General features: G+C 45.8%; 1 protein-coding gene across 1 annotated transcript in view; it reads left to right on the forward strand.

The window, feature by feature from the left end:
• Nucleotides 1-2,944: 2,944 nt before the first annotated feature.
• Nucleotides 2,945-19,695, forward strand: part of AKAP13 (A-kinase anchoring protein 13) — a 236,478-nt gene continuing 219,727 nt past the window's right edge. Inside the window, exon 1 of the mRNA XM_067305659.1 lies at nt 2,945-2,964. The gene's annotated coding sequence lies outside the window, so the exon portion shown is untranslated. The remainder of the gene's footprint in view (nt 2,965-19,695) is intronic.

A 19,695-nucleotide genomic window follows, 5' to 3' on the forward strand; every position in this document is an offset into this window, starting at 1 on the left:
CTTGGTGAAGGTAGAGGTAAAAAAGAGATGTGTTATGAGCTGATTAGAGTGTGGGCTGGGCGTCTGACGTGGCTGGAGCAGACCTAGTAGTCTAGTGGCAGATGCTCACACAGGGGCTATTTTACCCCTCTGGTCCTGGGCAGGGGCAGTAAAAGCCCTCTGACAGGGAAGGTGACCCTGGGTTCGGATCTAAGCTGAGCATCTGCCAGGTCCTGTGACAGTCTGCAGAATTTTGCCCTCTTTATCCCTCCTGCAGCCCTGTCTACCTTCACCAAATCCCTGCCTAAATCACTGGTGTGCCTGGAGCTGCTGGGGGTCTGCAGGTAGCAGGAGCAGCCCACTATCCTAGGGAATATTTCTGACCGGAAGAGCTACACCTGTCCTGCTTCCCCTTCGACTCAGCCTCCCTCACGGAAGGGGCCGTAACACTTTGGTGAAGGGGCCCGTCATCCTCCTCCTCTGCTGCTGAGCTGCTGTATGATCTTAGCTGACCCAGCCTCCTGCTACCTGTCAGTAAAAGAGATACTGCACCAAGCTACCTCACTGAGAGGAGGCGAAGGAGAACCGAATTTGGAAACACCCTGAACTCTGAGAAACAGTCCTCTGAAATCTGTCCACCACTTCAGCCACTGCATAAAATCACCCCAAGCACCTCTCCGTTTGCCAGTATCTTCTCAGTGGGGCCTCAGAGTCCTGAGAGTGCTGCCAGTCAGAACAGAAGTAAATGGAAAGTTCTTTCCCTTTACAGTTTCCTCGATATTTCCATTCTCCAAGATATTTTCCTTGCCTCCTCATTTAGAATATTATGACTAAGATAAACGCTCTTGCAGCGATCAGCTTTGCACCCTTGTGTTTAAAGGGCTCCCTAAAAGCACTTCCAAATTACTTACAAGCGTGGTACGTGTGAGCCCCTAGGCACGGGCATGCAAGCGACAGGTGCTGACCTAGCCAGGGCTGACGGGCTCAGCCCTTCGTTAGGGACGCCACAGAGCCCCGGCGCGGCTGGGCAGCCCCTGCAGCAGCGCTGTCAGCTTGGCTGACACCAAGCCCCGGCTGACACAGCCCAAGGTGGAGGTTGCCTTGTGAGGCTGTAGCTGACAACCAGGGAAGAAACATTTCCATGATGGACAACTAAGAGGGAGAAACTGCAGTTCTCTGAGGGCTTGTTATGGAAAGTTTTAGGTATCTGTTATCTGTTACCATGCTACCTCCTCACAGTTGCCTCAGACCTTAGGAGGTAGGTTGGGCTGGGCTGGGTTGGTTACTCATTGTTTGGTTGGGCTGGTTACAGGGGCCAGGGTAGCTGCAGGAAGTGACCTTTCACTAGATGGTGCTCTTTCCTGAGTCATCAGGACACCGTCCCCTCTTTTTTGGGAACTTCCAGGTGATGTATCTCACAAGCTCTTCTTATAGACACGGGGGGAAGTCAAATGAAAACATGAATATTTCCAGTGTCCCTGCCCTCCTGTGCCTCACCCTGCTGGAGCCCCATTTGGAAAAGTTTTACTTTACATCCTGGTTTAAACGGTTACATGATGCTGGTGTGTGTTGCAGTCTCTGAAATTAGCACATTGCCAAGTGTTGAAACCTTTTTTATTATTTGCATTGGTTTAAATAGCATCGACATTGCATATTGTGGAAGATAATAGCTCACGCAGAATGTTTTCAGCAGAAGAACTTCTGCACAGTACACAGAAGGTCAGTATCATTATTTCTATTCTGCATAGAGAGAACTTGATGTGCAGAAGGAAAAAATCACCTGCACCCTTCATCTGGTGTTCTGGCCAGCAGCAAAGTCTCTTTGCAAAGCATTGCAAGGTGCCTTCAGGGCCAGTTGTAGTGAGGTAAGGCTGCCTAGCTTTAGCAGGGCAGCAGATGTACTTTTAACCTCAGTGTTCCTGCTATCTTTGTGGGTATGATCACCTTGCCACCGTCAGGGCCAGAGGGACACGTGCAGGTGCAGCGTGTTAGGCCGAGTGGAAATGTTGGCCTTACCATGCACACACTGTGCACCACACACAGGCATTTGCAAAGAGCGTCCACCAAAAATGGTAACTGATGGCAGGTCACCACCACAACAGATCGTGCATCTTCTTTCTCAGGGGTCTCCTCAAACCTAGCCACGTGTAGACCACAGGCCACATGAATTAATTTGCTAATGGTGGATTGTCATTTCTGCCCTTTTTCCTAGGCAAGGAGTGGGAATCGGAAGGGAGTTTTTCTCGAGCAACTGTGCACACCTCATGTAACAGCGGGGGAACTGCAGGAGCTTGGGAAAGATGGTGAGGATCAGGACAGGGCTACAGGCTGTTCTGGGGAGGCACAGGTGGAGCTCCGGGATTTATATGCTACAGGCGGCTGAAGGTTGTGATAGGTAGAGATGTGCAGCGCTTGTGTGCGTGTCCCATGCACGGCTGGACGGTTTGTGCTAGAAGCCTGGGCAGAAGCTAAAATTGCTGGAGGTGGGAATGCTGGAAACGCAACACGAAGCAGAACAGGCCCTTAACGCTGAAGCTTGGCGCGTGGGAAGCATCCCCTTCAAATAAGAACAAAGTCGCAGCCTCAAAAAGTTGCCGTGGCCTTTAACACCAGCGGCGCGGCGTTATAAAGAGCCAGACCGCGCAGAGCAGCTGCCCGAGCGGGGCAAGGCCGCGCGGGGGGGGGGGGGGGGGGGGGTGAGAAGCGCCAAGGTGACGGGCAGGTGAGGCAGCGCGCCCGGCCCTCCGGGGGTCCCCGCGGCGGCCCCCTCCCTCCCTGCGCGGCGGCGGCGGCGGCGCATGCGGGCTGGGGCGCGGGGGCGGGCGCGGGCGGCGAGCGGCGCTCAGGTTGCAGCCCGCAGCCCCCGGCCCGCCTCCCTGCCCGCCTCCCCGGGCGGAGAGCGCCCCGCCGGCGGCCGCTCCCCCGTCCCCTTCCCTCTCCCTTCCCTTCCCTGCCGGCCCCCGCTGCCAGGGCCGCAGCCGCCCGGTGAGTCTGCGCCCGCCGCGGTCTGTTGGGGGGGGGGGGAGTTTGGGGCGGCCCCTCCCGGCGGGGCGGCGGGGTGCGAGGGGGGGTCCCGGGGTGTGGGGGGGTGCGGGGCGGCTTTGCCCCCCTTCCCGGGCTCTGAAGCACTTCCCCTCCTCTTCCTCCTCCTCTTCCTCACGGCTTTTCTCCTCGCAACTTTGTGTCGAGCCGCTGCCGGGTTGTCTCCGGGCCGGGGGGGGAGTTGTGCCGCGTGGCCCGGCGGGTTCCCCCCGCGTGTGTGTGTGCGCTCCTTTTCTTATATTTTGGGGTTTTTTTTGTTGTTAGTTTGCTTCGTGGCCCTGCGTGCTCGCTGCGTGCGCCGGCGGCTCCCGCCGCTATTGTCTGCGGTGCTCGGCGCGGCGCGGCCCCGTCCGGTCCGGCGCGGTCCCGCGTGGGGGCCCGCGCTGCCCTCCGCGTGCCCGTGCTGGCCGCCGAGAGCCTCCCTCCGTCCCTCCCTCCGTCCCTCCGCGCTCTCGGTGCGAAAACTACAGCTGTGCGAGTCCGCAGGAAGCCTCCAACTTGGGCGGCGCGGCCGTAGCTCGCGGTGTGCTGCGAAGGAAGTAATCCCGGTCTGGTACCGAGTCTCCCGAGCGACTGGCTGCTGCCGGCTTTTCTCACCTCCGGGGCCAGGGGGCCTTGGAAGTTGCTCCGACGGTCATTGCCATGGGGACTCTTCTGCGCGTTTGCTCTGTCGCTTGAAGTTTGTTTGTTTGTTTGTTTGTTTTCCCCCTCTTAAGTAAAGTCATGCTTCTTCTGAAGCAAACGCGGGAATTTCTGGGCAAGGATTGTGAAAGCGTGGCTGTTTCTTAACCTACAAATTGTCAGGGTTTATTAATCCACCTTCTGTGACTGTGTTATCCCTGCAAGTCATATAAAGGAGTTGGGATTAGCAGAGATCAGTTTTGCTGACCTCTGTAATTGGTTCTGCTCCAGTGTCCTTTACAGGCCTTTGCATTAGCTAGAGCTCAGAAGTGAAAAAGCGATTTTCAGAGTTTTGTAGGAGCATACTGCACTGATTCTGTTGCGGATGACCAGATAGTGATGTGATAAAGAGAATATAACCACTGTACTTCTGTCGGACAACTGGTAGCAGTGGTGTTCTCTGTAATCTTTGTCAGCCATAAAACTTTAGGTACTCATGGAGATATGTTATGCAGTAGAAATATGTTAAGCATGTAGATTCTGAACTGAATTTAGACAGTTGGTCTGAACTCTGTGAATGTCTTGTGTGCTGGAAGTTTCGGATAATGTAATCTGTTTTAAAGGGACAAACTATTTCTGTTTATGGTGACTACCTTGAACTTAAAATCCACCCCTTGCCAGATTTTTTTTTTCCTCCCATATTTTGCACACTGTTTCTGGGCTATTGTAGAATTGCAAAGGTGAACTTAAGTTCCACACAGTACCTTAATGGTTAAGGGACTAATGATTCATTTATTACTGTGTTAGAGGAGGTGTATTTTTGTATATAGATGTTGTAGGAGTGGGAGTAGATTGACATTAACCTCATAACATCCGATTCTGCGGATAGTAGCTGCTGGCTGTACTGGAGGAGCATTCATGCAGAAAGCACTGCTATACTCTCATCAGCACAGACCACTCTTGGTCCAGGCTTTCACCTTTTACAGTGAGAATACCGGACACCTGGGGTTTTTTTTGCAAGCCTCATCGCATTAGGCAAGGTAAGGATAATCTGGGCATGTGTTGTCCCTTGGCATGAGTTCAGACGTGTACCTATCTTCCGTGTGTAAGGGTTGAGCCTACTGTGCCTCCTGTCTGTCCTTTCCCTGTGGTCCCATGCCGGGCAAACAGGCTAGCCCGGGGCTGTTGCTAGAAGGGCACGGATATTGTGTTCTGCAAGGTAGACAGGTTTTGTAGGGAGCCTGAATTACGAGTCTCCGGCGGGTAGCATGGATGCACAGCGTCGTGTCACTGTGCCCCAGCCTGCTTCTCGCACCCAGGTCCGGCGGCCAAGGCATAGTCTGCATAGTCCAGGAGGCGACAACATGGCATGTTCGGAGTAGCAGGGCCCAGCCAGGGACGACGGCCAGGATAGAAAGGCAGGAGCATGACGCTCTTGATTTACAGCTTCACAGCATCAAAGGAGGAAAATACTGTTTAAAAAGTCAAAGCTTTTCAGAGAAATAGGGCTCTGCCAGGTACTGTCCAATGATAGATGTTTTTAAACATAGTCTATATAGAAAAGCTTTGAGAGCCGAGCTTATACAGAACTGCTACTAATCTCTCAGCAGGATGTCCTTCTGACTAAGCTGTGTTCTGGTCTAGGGTACACTTTTGTACTAACAGGAGGATTAAGTACAGTTAAAGGAATCTGGTTATTCTATCCAAAACAGGAGTTAGGGCTGTAGTCAATAAGTTATAGAAAAAATGTTGGTAGATTTACTGGTGATACTCGCACACTTATGTGTTATGAAAGTTTCATATAGTTTTCTTCTAGCATAGTAATTTTTAATAGATAGCTACTTAACAAAAAATTGTTGCAGAAGTTGCTGTGCCTGCTGCACCTATTTCCCTTACACTCTGTATCCAGGACACCAACATATCAGTTTTCTCTGCTTGGCATTTGGTGATGTTGCACTTGCCTGTAAAACAGTCCTCGCAAAGCAGCTCGGAAGCTTTCGTACTTATTGCTGTCGCTGGTTGTCTGTGCAATCTGCCCAGGTGCTGCTAAATGTTATTTCTCTAGGGGTTCCCCAGACTGGCAATAGCCTGAAGTAAACTCAGCCACACAGCTGATGAGCATGGAGGAACTGTTTGGTTTGGGTTTTGCTCTACCGGTGTTGAGAAGTTAAGAAGTTAAAAACTTCTGTGAAGTTAAAAATTTCAGTGAAAGGCCAGAAGTCCAGGAGGCCGTAAAGTTACAGTAGGTTGTCCCTGGGAGATCACATACCCATATGTAACCTACCTAGTGGACAGTGATTTGGCAGCTTGTCTGGTTCCTAGCCAGAGGATAACATAAGCAGCATCCTATTTTCCAGGCGCCTGAAAGACTGAAGGGATGTATAAAACTCAGGTGGGAAGCACCTTGCAGCCTGCAATTCGTGATTCCTCAGCTCTGCTCAGTGTCAAGTACCGATCTGTTCGCTTGTTCTCGTTTGTCACCCATAGGCTACATAAAGGTGACAAGTGAGTTTCTGAAGCCGCTGGTGGTTTTGGATATAGACGCAGTTTTGCTCTGCCGCTCTCGTGCTGCGGCTCACTGTGGGGTGAGTAGCTGCTGGGGAGCCCGGCTCAGAGGGGAGAAGGTGGCATCTAACACCTGAGCCAGGAAGCACTGCAGGCACCTTTCTAAATCAAAACTCGCTAAATTACATGGAGGTTGTTAGGGTGTTATAAAATCGGATTTCACTAATATTTTTTTTCCCCCCCTTGAAAGCAGCTGTCAACAATTTTGATGTGGGGAGGGGATTTGCCCCTCCTAATACTTACGGAATGATCAAACACTTGAGTGTTGGTGGGGTTACGGCCTGGCATTGCACTTCTGGGTTATTGTTAAAAACAAAACCATGGATACGGCTTGGTGCCCTTCTCTTCTTTTTTAAAACCTGTCTTTCTCCCTTGCAAATGACCTTTATACAGATCTAGAAGGCAAAACACATCACTGAGAGTTAGCTGGTTAGTTACTTTGGTTAGTGATAAGAAAATACGATGGCAGCCTTCCAGTGAAAGCAGCTATGCAGAGAGCTTGCTGCTGCTGTTGAGCTATACCAATCTTTTTCAAAAATATTTCTCTTTCTATATACTTACAGCCCTGTCCCTTTGTCACGGCAAAGGGGTGACTTTTCTGTTGATGTCGACATGAGAAATACGCTGCAAATCCTGTAAACAGTGTCTTTGCTTTCCAGGGACAGTTGGTGGAAGCATGCAGTAGGTAAAACTTTTTCAGCGTTAGCCTAAATTCGGGCTGTAATTTTGCGATCTCTTTTTGTGTGGCAGTGTAGGCGTAAGCAGCCTGCTCCAATTCCCCAGCTGTGCCAGTGCAGATATTTGTGGGTCTGTGCAGTGAACCAGACTGGGAAATTGATTCCAGTGAAGATGAGACATTTTTTCCTTTTTTTCTGCTGTACGATTCATACCTTGGATCAGTTCCCCAACCGAGAAAAGCTCAGCAAAAAAGTTCATTCTTCACCTGGATCAATTCCCTGCGTCCCTTTGTGGTCTCGCAAACAACTGTACTGGCAAAACTGAGGGGTTTTGGGAAAGGCAGAGAGATGTGGAAGCGTGGGAGCAAGCATACCAGGAGAAATGCTCCTGACACTACACCCTTGGAAGAGCTTTTTTGATTACAAAGAAGGCATTTGACCAAGTTGCCCGTCCCTGTTTTATAGCATGTGAAGAAGATGAGATGTATTCCTAAGATAAGACAGTGAATTAAAAGCTAAATTGTTTCCTTTTTAAGTTCACTAAGACTACAATTATTTCTACGCAGACTTAAGGTATGTGTTCTCCAAAAAAGCAAAAGTAAGCCCTCCCATTTTTATCATCTTTTTCTCTTTATAAACATTTTAGGTACGCTCATAAATTGTTGAGGAACATAAGAAAGTGTAATAACAAATATATTAAAGTAGTCGACGTAGGATTTAAAAAGTATGCGATGTGATAACTTGCAAAAAATAAACATTATTTTGCTGTGCTTATAATTAATCATGTGTTACGATGTAGTCATGCAGGCTAACAAGACTACCTTATATGTGTTTTTTCTTTTAAAGATATCAGATGCTGAAGAGTTTTTTTTTTGGATGATTTTCGTTATGGGTGGGGAAAAAGGCTAAAATACTTTACTTGCTAGAGTAGCAACGTAGTTCTCTTGCAGTCCAGACACTGAGCTGTAGCAAAGGCAGTCTGGGAGCTTCTCAGATACTGTGCATGGGATTAGAGAAAGTGAGCACAAGAAAAAGTAGCAAAAGGAAAAGCTGTCAGCACCTCCTACAGCAGTGCTGCTGAGGGCTTGGAATACAATATATTCTAAATAGGGGTGCAAGATTTGGAGAGCCAGCAGAGGGTATCATGCCCCTGGGCAGCCTCTTGCCTGGGTTTCTCTCTGCTGGCCAGGACTGCTGATGGTGCGGCCCTTGTAGACTTTTACAGCTTTTAGAAGACTTAGATTTTGGCCTTGGTTGTAGCTTCCAAAAATGGTGCTTTTTTGGATATATTAACTTGTAATTTTGTAGCAGAGGGTTATTTTACCATGTTAATCCTCCATGACCACTTGTGTTTTCTTTGGATGCGTCTCTCCCCTTCGTGAGGACCAAGAATTACCTTTTTATTTCTTCCAAATGATCCAGCCTCTTTTTTCCAAAAGAACTTTCCTATGATTCCGTAATTTGCCCTGTTAATAACAAAGTCTTTCCCCATTTAGGCACTGCTATCTTTCCAAAAGTGGTGATAAATTCTGTAACCATTAGATATGGTGACTGAACCTTCACTATTTTCTCATGCTGCTAATGCTTGCATGAGTTGTCCTGTTATTTCCTTAGAAATACTGGCATGGTGTTTGACTGCTCGTGTCAGTGAGTTGGACCCTGAAATCCTGGATTTCAAGATACCTGGGCTCAGGGATTTTAAATAGTATACACAACTGATCCAGTGCACCTTAGTTTCAAGCACTTGTGCAATTCTCTAAAATAGAACATGCTAAATGCTTAGCATTTGCCCGAGTAGCTACAGGCTACTTCTAGTCTCTGTCAGCGTATTTTTCTGGACTTTAAGTGGCTAGTCTACTTTTCACAAATTTGATGAGGCTTTAGTTTTTTTGCTGAACTGTTTTAAACTTAACTTTACATTTGCAAAATACATGATGAAAGATTTCCTGATTTTTGTCTTTGTTTAAAGTGAAGTGTTATTCACAGTGTGACAACACTGCTGAGGTTAGCCTTACCCAGTGTAAGGGGAAGGATTTAAGGATTTTTTTTCTTCCATAGCAGCAACTTTTTTTTTCTCTGAGTGAGAGGAGAAATAAAATAGGTGATGAATTACTTATTTAAAAAAAAAAAAATTGGTGAGACTTACTCTCCATGAGTGTGATTTATGGCGATCATCTCAGAGTAAAGCAGAAAGGTATGTGGCATTTGATTATGATGTTTAAAACCTTGCCTGCATTACGAGAGACAACCCAGCGCGTCCTGCTTGAATTCTGCCTGTGGATCTGTGCTTTTTATCACCCATGACTAATGCAAATTGGAGCAATAGGTTATGTTAAAACTGTGACGTGCTTTGTAGCTTCATCTAAATTGTATCTGAGGTTTCTGGCAAAGTTACTTGGGAAAGTAAATGTCTTCCTCAGTGTGTCTCAGCCCCCAGCGGTGTAACTGCTATGTAAGTCTGAATGCGCCAGTTAATCAAACCATTACAAGCAAGTATTTTGTCACAGAACAGAAATTTTAAACCAGACTTTTTTGAGCCCAGAACTACTGACTCGCTCTTTTTCCCTGGACGGACACACGTGGCATGCGTGTCATGCACAGCTGCCGCCTGACGCTCTCCTGTTCCTGCAGGTACTCTCGTCTGCAGTTTAGGGACAACCGAAGGGGGGGTGAATCTGGGCAGGGACCTCCTGCAGGGGATAAAATTTTTCCGCGGAAAGCGGACGTGCAGGGTGAGTTTGTCTGGCTGCTGGATGGAGGGAGGGGTGCCGCTCTGCTCCCGCCGCGTTTTAGGGGTGCCTCCTTGGCCCTCCTGGGCCAGGCCCCGGTCCTCGAGCTTCGTTCCCCGTCCCCAGCAGTCGGCCGGGGACCCGTGGAGAGGAGGGCAGGACCAAGGCCGGGGGTGCTCGCCCTCGCGGCCATCCGGCCTTGTGGCACCCAGCGGCTTCCTGCGCCGCGGGCTGCGTCGGCGTCGCCGTGCACCAGCGTGGCTGTGTTGAATACCAGGATAGGCCGCGTGCTCGGCTTCCCGCTGTGTGCTGCCGCCCGCGTGCTGCTTTCAACGCCCGGGCAAGCCTTGGAGGCTGCCCTCGGGAGTAAAAGAGGGCAAATAAGGAATGCGGAGGCCTGAGATTATGAAGTGAATGGAGAAAGTCTTGAATGGAGACTGCCTGTTTTATAGACTGGTTTTCCTTTGGAGTTTCCTCTGGGATGCCAAAGTCTTCAGCGGCCTAAGAATGGCTGCACAATGAATGCTGGCGTGGAGGAAGCAGGTGCTAAAGGAAATGGGGGAGTGATGGGGAGGAGGGGGAGAAAGGATGACAAGGTCTGACGGATTTAAAAGGCAATTTCTTTTGTAAGTAGATTTTTGTGTAGCACAGCACCCTTCCTAATTGCAGAAGCCACAAGTAAGATTGCAGCAAAACTATGACTTGCTTTTTTTTAGTTAATATCACTCAGTGAGTCATGTGGCGAGTGAGGCTTACCTGATGAATTGGAGGGATTTTGTTGTTGTTTTTGTTCCGCGCTACCCTGAATCCTTCAGCGCAGCAGCGAGGAGGCGTCAGTGATGGTGCTGGCCATCTTGCAGAGCCCGTGCTTCTTCCTCGTGGAGAACTGTTCTTGAATTGTTTTAAAACAAACTTGAGATGAATGGGTTTGTATGTGACCTAGATTAAAACAGTTTCTGTAGTCTGATCTGAAGCTCTGTGAGTCAGTGACAGATATTGATTCTAGAGATAAAAGTAAAATAGGCTGGTTCACATGCTACGTAGCACATGTTTTTGCATCCACAGCCAAAAGACTTCCCACACTGGGAAGTAACGACAGCACTTTGCATGCTTTGGTGCGGCTTGCAGCATGTACGAGAGCTTCTCTTGACATGCGAGTCAGTTTTTCCATCGTTGAGTGGTTTGCAGCCGCTCCACCCATTTTTGTGATGACTGATCGTCAGCTAAGAGCACAGCGTAACCCAAGAGGTGGTGAGCAAACCTTTCGTTGTATTAAACGTAAATGTTTATAGTTTCTCTTCTCCTAGCAGCTGCGGTGAAGGTAGGTTGTCTTGGCTGACTAGGGAAGTGCAGACTAAAACCCTTTTTTACGTATCACCCTAGAGGGAAGTTTTATATAACGAAAGTTCGTTTCACAAGGTCCAGGTGACTCTTTACACTTTTGCATTATGCAAGGCAAGATGTTGCTGCAAATGTTTTGGTGAGCAGCCGGGTTTCCTGTATTAAGTAGTGCTATCCCCAAGAGGAAAGCAGTAGGCTGTGTTCGGGTCTGCTGCGGGTACCCGCAGGGGGTTACCCAGGCTCCGGCCACGGGGACCGTACCTGTGGCTGCGTGCGGTCCCGCTGACTCCAGGCCAAGAGTCAACCTGCGGGAACCCGCCTGTGCAATGAAGGCTTAAGAGTCTCTCAGATCTGGAGCCGGTTTTCCACACTGGACACAGCCACCAACTGATTTTGGAAAGAGTCTTTTGGTGGCGTGGCCTGAGGAAGAGTGCGTGAGGCGTGGAGGTTGAGAGTTTGAGCACTTTTGCCTAGGTTGGCATAGCCAACCTAGGGTGGCGGAGTGGGTGTCTTGCTCGTCTCCTCTGCAAAATGCTGGGGGGAATGGGGTGACGGGAGCTAATTACTTGGCAGTCATTTTATGGTTAAAACATGGCCTCAGTCCCAGTTTTAATGAGCCCTGTATTAAGCTAGAAAAATAACCAGCTCATTGCCTGAAGAGCTTACAAGCTAAAACTGGAGATAATAAATATGCTTGCATGGATGGTAAGAGGATTAATTGTTTGTGAAGCGCATTGAAAGTGGGAGAATTAGAGAAATATTTAAGTGGCAACCAGTTGCATGTCACGTATGTATCATTAATTTGTTTCTCTCCTCCTTCCAGTCAGATTACAAGCGGCGTTGCCTGATCTGAGTAAAAGTGGTGCGTCTGCTGGGTTTCAGAGTTTCCTGTGTTTGGGGTAATCTACCTCTTTACCCTTATAGCCTACTTACTCCCTTAGGGGCTGTGGCTTTAAGGCGGGGAACTCTTGTCTCTCCAGATGTAGTTTGTGAAGAAGAGGTCCACTGCAAAATATAATGTACTTCCTTCTGCAGCTGGAATTAGTTCTATTTAAACTGTGGGGAAGAGTACTTAAGACCTCCTTGTTTTTTTTCTTTATCAGATTAGCTAGTATTTTGGCAGGACTTTGTGCTGCTTTTTCTTAGCCAATCACTCTGTATGTGAGTATTCAGTAACTTTCTTGCTTTGTAATCTCAAAGTTCAGAAGTCATCAGGCTGTTCTTTGAGAATAATAAGAGATCCTATTCCAGAAACATATAGTGAGTGTATACAGTGAAAACCCTTCAATAAGCTAACAGCAAGTTCTACAATGAAAATTCAAAACTACTTGAGAAACTTGGAGGATTCACGTGACAAAGAAAGTACTTAAATATATGCATCTTCCTGAAATTGCAAAAAATAGTGTGCTTTTCTAGCCTTTCTTTACTGAGTTGCTTTTATGACCCAGCCCCTCTGCTATGTTGATTAATATTATGAGATGTTAGATAAATAACAGTCACACAGTTACTGTACAGTTGCATGATACAGAAAGATCCAGGATATAAAGTGCCTAAAAGGTGATAAAAGGTGTCAAGTGAGTGTAAATTTAGAAAGATTTTTGAGCTCTGCCTAGAAGATTCTCCTCCCCTCCATATTACAAATTTGTAATATCTTTGACAGCTTTTACTAAAAACCTAGTCTCACCGCTGCTTCTGATATTAATTAAAAAAGAATAATACTGTTTGCATAAAAACCTATGTGCATTTATGCTGTGGGCTTATGATATTTCAGTGCCAAGAGGAAGTTATGCCATTTCAGGCTTATGTCTGCCTCAATCTTGGAAGTGTTTGGCTTTAATACCGTGGTGCAACTCTGTTTTTTGAGAACTTAATTCTGATCCACACGTGTGGCAGTTACACTCAAGCCTGCAAAGAGAAATCCAAACATCTCATCAAAACTTGTGTTTCTTTATATGGACTGTGACCCAAAGGAGTAGAAACTTGAAAGTGTAACAGAGGCAAGCACACTTTAACTCTTGTCAACTTTTGTCTTCAGGACTGCTACACCACTTGATGCCATAGGAAAGTTTGGTTGTGTTGAAGGAGCTAAATTTTCTTCGTAAGACTTCTTTAGCTCTTTTAAATAATGCTGGGTTTGAGCCACCAGATATCTTGCGAGTGAAGAATAAGGTTTGGTTTAGCGTTTGATGGAAGTCAGAATGAAGAGCAGGGAGTCGTTGCATCGCGGTTGTGTTAACGTGGCCACGGTGCTCAGCAGAGCAGCGTTTGAACTCCTGCAGATGATGCATTCCTGTTATCTGCACAAGAGACGTAAAATGTGTCTTGTTGGGACTGTCTTGTTGCTGGCCAGTTGGCAAAAAGACCGTTCCCCTGATGGAGAGGACAAAGAGCTACTTTGGGATGCTAAGGGAGAGTCTGTCAGCAGTGGGAGTTCAGGAATACGCCTGATGGTGAATGCAGTGAGGAGCCGTGGATGTGGCCTTCCAGGTAGGGAGAGCTGCTGGCTGGCAATGGGACTCTGTCCACCCAGCCTGCTGAACAGTGCCCATTTGTCACCCCTGCTTCTTGCTCTGTTTCAGCACTAACAAGCCATTCCTCATTCAGGAGCAGACGTCAGGTAGCGCTGCTTTGTAACTTCTACTTGAAGTGAGGCTCTAATCCACTAGCTAGCGCAGGAAGTTTAACCCTGTTACTGTGATGTGCGAGGTCCTGGATGTGGTTGCCTTGCTGATGCCCTCGCCCACTAAAGAATGCGTGCAGTATCAGCACAGACATTGATTTTTGAAGTGCTACCATCTTTTATCTATCTATCTGTGTAAACTCTTCTGTGTCTGGTATACAGAAAATAAATTGTCCGATATGGCCAACCCAGAGAAGTGCTTATATATCCAGCAGCCAGGAAATTGAATAAATCCTGATCTATTCTTAATTTCTTGTGTTTCCTGTGGTTTCATTGTTTGTGTTACCAGCCCTAATATTTACATACTTTTGAATGAGCTTTTCTTTTTTTGGAAGATACTGCTTTGTTCATAGGTCTTGCAGAACAGGTTCTTCCATTTTTTTCTTCTTTTTTTTTTCCTAATAACCAAACAACTTATTTTCTCAAAGGAGTTGGGGAGAAAAAAGGAAAATTGCAGGAAACACCAAAGGGAAATATCTAAGAATAGAATTGTTTTTTGCTGATGATATGCTAAGACTCATTCTAAACTTGCATCTACCCTTCCAAATGTCCTTGGGCTCTATAAGAGCTTTGTAAAACTTCTTGCATATCAAATTACATGTTTGTGGGTGCTTTATCTGAATAGCAGATGCATTTACAGTTGGCATTTTAAATGCAAAGGTGCTTCTATGAAAGTGCTTGTAAGAACAAAGTTGTACTTCCTGATAAAGTCCCAGATAATTAACAGTGCAAGTCAGTGGACTCGACTGTGTTGATCTTTAAAAACAGCGCTGGTACATGCTTTCCAGCTCTATGTCTCTGGAAACTCTGATGTATTCTTTTTCTGTGAAGTAAGGAAGATTTCACAGTTAAGTTCCCTGCCTTTCTTCTGGGGGTGGGGGAATAATGGAGTTGACATGTTCTTCTGGAGGTACGGTCTGTGTCTGTCCCGTGGTGACATCAGCTGACCTTTTTACCTTTTTTTCCCATGGATGTTTGATTTCCTCTAACAGTACTTTAGGAACTGGCTTGAGATTATCAATCTTTTTTTTTTTTTTAATAATAATGTGATCCCCCCAAAATTTTTCATCAGCCCTAATTTGCAGGTTTTATTGTTCTATGTTGAATATCCAACTACTCTTAAAGTATGTTTTCTTTTTTTTTTTTCTTTAAGAAAGTAGGCATAACTTAAGGACATTTTTTTCCCCCCTTTTTAAATCTATTCTCCCTGCAATGAAATAAAACCTATTTGCACGTTGATGAATAGTGGATTGATAGCCTGTCGAGTTCTGCAATGGGATCCATAAATAGCATTAGTGTCTGGTTTACTTCGGTGAGGAAAGTGTCCCATTGTGGCAGTGGCGCGAAAGGAGCCCTGCACTCACTTGCTGTAAAGTTTCCCTGTCTGGGCAATGTTCACCAGCACGACACTTTAAAAGAAACATGATACAGAGTGTGTAGCTTAAATATTTGAAGTATAGAACCCCTTAAAAGCTCAAGCAAGTATAGACTTTTATAGAAATGGGCTGCATGGACTTCCCCCGCCTCCCCTATAGGCTCAGAAAGAACTCTGTAGATCACAAAGCCGGTGTGAAAAAACGCTTTCCCCACCACCCTTCCTTGTCCCATCTCTGGCTGCTGGGAGCACATCGGGACAGGCTGGAGGAGGCAGGGGAGTGTGGTCTGAGCGTATGGTGCCCCAGTGTTTCGGGTGGATGGGACAGGGCTTTGAGTAGCTGTTTGGGTTGCCAGACTGGATCTGGCAGCTCATTCTCAAACCTGTTGGGCCTCAGGATGGAGGTTTGGACGAATGCCTCAAACGCACCCTTCCAACAGTTTTTAGATTTTGAGCCAAGAGCACCGGGTTCAGTCCCAGGAACGTTTGATTTGTGGCACAGTGAAGGAGAAGCTCTATCCTCTGTGCTAGATAAGAAATCTGTTTATTCTGGAAAAGAGAAGGAAAATGTTCAGGTAGTGACATCAGCCTTATTCAGCCGGTTCTTTGTATGAGCGCGCCGAGGCTCGTGGGTTGCGAGGCAGCTTGGGATGCCATGCCAGGGCGCCCTTGCTTCTCTGATCTTCTCCTCTGATCTAGCTCCCTTTCAAAATGACTCGCAAACCGTCTGTAGCAGCTTGTCATCCTGCTACATGCAAAGCTCCTGGTCCATGAGTTCAGAGACTGTGGGCCTGGCGTAGTTAGCCGTTCCCGACGTCCGAGAAGGGCGCGTGGAGCCGAACTGCCGTCTTGCAAAGCGGTAAGGGTAGATCGTTGGCGCAAGGCCCTGCCGAGAGCAGAGGAGGATTTTGATTTCTGATTTCCTGTGGGCAAATTTAAGCAAGGTGAAGTTTCAGAACTGGAATAAAAAAGTGGGGGTTTTTTGTTTTTGTTTTTTGTTTTTTTTTTGTTTTTTTTCTTCTTTGCCCCCTTAATGAATGCTGTGGTGAAATGCTCCCTTGCTGCTCCTCATTTTCCTTTTTAAACTGCTTGTGGCATGATTATTACTAGATGTGGAGAAATGTAAATAACGCCAAGGTAGTGAACTCTCGCATTCCAGCCTCCTTGGCAGGATGCTTGAATAGAAACATCTGTCGGTGAGCCCTCTCCAGCGCTCCTCGCTTCCGCAGCTGCGTGGTATAAGCACTGATCTAGGCAGCACAGTGCATCCTATGTAATACCGGAAATTCTCTCACCTTTGCATGCGTAAAGCAACCAAAATCGAGGAAAACCTAGAGGCTAAAAAGCGAAATTAAAGTGATTTCTTCCCCCCCCCCCCCCCCTTCTTCATGAGAGTTAAGTCACTAAAATATCTGGTATTCCAGTGCCAGTCCGAAGGCGGAGGCCTTCACCCATGTGGGAACGAAGAGCGCAATGGAGTACCTGGCTTTAAGACCTAACGCATAAGAGAGCTAATCTCTTGCTCTTGACAAGACTCTGGCTCTTCTCCCAGTCTGTGCGTCTCGCTTGAATTTCACTCTCAAATCAGAACCCCTCACTTGGCCCTGATGTGGCGAATGTACAAATATTACTTGTCTCTCGTATTCATATTACATAAATAGGCTTTGACGGGGTGTGAGCTTGACTTGAAAGGATGTGTTCCTTCACAAGCTTGTCGACCTGTGATAAGAATTGAATTGCTTTTACATGCAACAGGAGTGGGAGAGAGAAGGCAATTACGTGAAACGGCAGAAATAAGTGCGGAGAGAAGGGTAGGAAACCACCACGATTAATTCATTTGGTGCTTTTTTTTCTTGAACCTGAGTGGGAGATTTTAGTAGCTTTTTACTAAATGAGCATTTTAAAAAAATCCAAGCAACCATGCAAATAATACAGGAAATACGTAGTGAACATTTCATGATTGGGAGAGATAGTAACCTGAGGTTCAGAGCCTTGGGCTCGCTGCAGGATGTTAATGCTGCTTGTACCAATATCGGTAAGTTTTTTGTACCAGTAGCATTGAGGATTTTGATGCTTTAATGCAGAATTTGTTGTGCTTCACTTGCTCCAGATTTCCTGTTAATTTTAAGCAAGGCTTTAAAATATTTTTGTTTTAAACAGAAAACAGTTATGAATTTTGTCACATTAGCGAAAATAGGAATTGGGAAGTGTTTTTAGCAAACTATTTTCTCTTTTTACTTGTCTCTTCTTGCCATTTTAGTCATAAATTGGAAGAAAGGGGGGGAGAGAACAGGATTCTTTTGTTCCTTTCTAAGCATAAAAATCTCAAACATTTTCCTCTTTTCTCCCTCCCCCCACCCCCCATATTTTTTTGTGAAACAGAAATATCAGATTTTAAAACAGGTCAGAAACCTTTCTAGCTTCTTTACAAAGCAAGACTGCATGGCCAGGTTTTGTTAGGTTAGGGAATTTTTTGGAAAGTTAAAACAACTGGTTGTGATGCATTTAAGAAAATGCTTTTGCCTGTTTTAACAAATTTTCAGTGTTTCTTCTTCACTGTCAATATGCAAAATAATATTTGTCTAAGGGAGACCTTAACTATGCTAGCCAGAGAATAATTTTGCATGCAGTTAAGGTATATCCAGTTCTGAGAAAAATGTGGGTTATTCTTAACACAAATTAGATACTCAGAATTAATTAAGATTAAAACTACAGTAGAGACAGGCTAATAAGGGTTTCACTGTGCTTAGAAATTTGATTTAAAACCTGTATCAGAGCCTGAAGTTGAATCCAAGATGCCAATTTGGAGTGTAAAATGTCTTGTCTCAGCTGGAATAAACTACTTCAGAGTTTTAACTGATTTTTTTTCATTTGACAGATTTACAAAGAATTATTCTAATGATTTTGTTTTCCCCTTTGAGTCATTTTAAAAAGCTAATATGAAGAATTATTGCATAACCAATGAGGGGGTTGCTTCTGATCTCTCTCTAGTGTCTCTCTTCATGGTTTCTAGCACTGTAAATCATTGCTTAAAGCAAAGATGCACCAAAACTTTTAATGCACAGGAAGTCTACAAATAGCCATGGTATTTTGCCATAGTTACATTTGCAGTGATGCAGGTGTTAGTCTTGTGCTTCAAATAGATAAATTCGTACGAACAAGTGAATGAGAAGATGGGGGATATGTTTGAAGGAAACCACAAGGGCAAAGTTAAATTCAAGGGTTTAAAAAATAAAATTAAAAAAATAGATTTCAGAAGGTGTGTTGCTGATGGCACCGCTACTCTGGCTTGGCTTTGTAACAGCGAAACAAGACAGTATAAACCCCCATTTCTTTGCAAATGGCAGGATACCTTCCTTAGGTTTTTTGGCCAGTTTTGTTGGTCTTAGGTTCTGCTCAGGCAGGTCTCCTGCTGTTGTCTCTAGGCTAGGTATTAATGGTTGATGTGGTATCTTTGGCTTCTTCCTCAAGCTTCTCACCCTCAAACTTCTCCTTAGCTCTTGTGATACAAACACCCTTTTCTTTGCCGTGTTGGCAAACAGAGGAGCTACTTCTCCCCGCTGAGTGGCTGATTAGGTGATGCCCCACATTTCCTCTAGACAGTGAGATTGTTAAAACACTTCATTAATACTTAAGTTGAGCTCTCTGGATGAAATGGCTGAAGGAAATGAAATACTGTCATTAAGTTAACATTGTCAGAAATGCCTGAAACCAGCTATATTGGGAGCCTGACTCATCGTGCGCTTGCTCTGGGAGCACTGCTGAATGCAGGGAGGGGGCCTGTTTTTTGTAGCTCCATGACCTTGTTTCACTGGCCCGACAGCTTATTTGGGAACAGACTGATGCAGGATAGAGAATATTATAGAAACGGGGATGTTTTTGTAGGTGATGTCCATAACTGAAATTCTCTTGGAGAATATTTTTGAGAGGAAGCCTTGGCTCGTGTTAATGGGGATGAAAAATCAAGAGCACCTACTGATGTGGAAGAAAAAGGAATGGAAAGAAAGGAAGCAGGTTGCGAAGGGACGTGTGTGAGAGACAGCAGGGCACCACTTGCTAGGTTACCTCTTCAAAATCCCCAGTGTTTCCTTTTTCTAGAAGGCTCCGAATTTGGGGTAAAAATTATATGTATGCAGGGAGCACACATAGAAGGATGCATAGCTGTATATACACTTTGTATGAATATTTAAAACTGAATGATGCATGCTGATGTCTTCTGTTGACTTTGGCTTGGAAGCCTTGGGAGAATAACAAAGTACTGCAGATGCTTTGCTCATGTGTCTGCCCGTGCAGGATGGCATAAATTGTGTTTGTCCTAATCTTGCTTAGTGCTGTTCTTGAACACTTCTCTCAACTTCGGATGTTCTTGAAGGAATCACCCTTTTTTAGCATAAAAAGTCATACTTATAATATTTAGAAGTGCTGCTGCATCTCCAAAAAGAATAAACTGTAAATATTACAAGTATCCAGTTAATCCAGCAGAATTATGAATCAACTCATGATATGGCATCCACGTGCATTTAGGGCTGTAATTATGAATGACTTGCACTGTGAGAAACAGTGATAACTTCAATACTGCCTTTTTGTTATAAATACAGCGTCTTCTGTGCTATTGTTCAAAGACTCCTTTGGAAGCACGATTGAATAGAGGAGCTGAGTGAATAATTCAAAAACTTTTTATCAAGT

This window comes from Apteryx mantelli, chromosome 15, assembly GCF_036417845.1.
Source record: "Apteryx mantelli isolate bAptMan1 chromosome 15, bAptMan1.hap1, whole genome shotgun sequence".
In the NCBI taxonomy this organism is placed as follows: Eukaryota; Metazoa; Chordata; class Aves; order Apterygiformes; family Apterygidae; genus Apteryx; species Apteryx mantelli.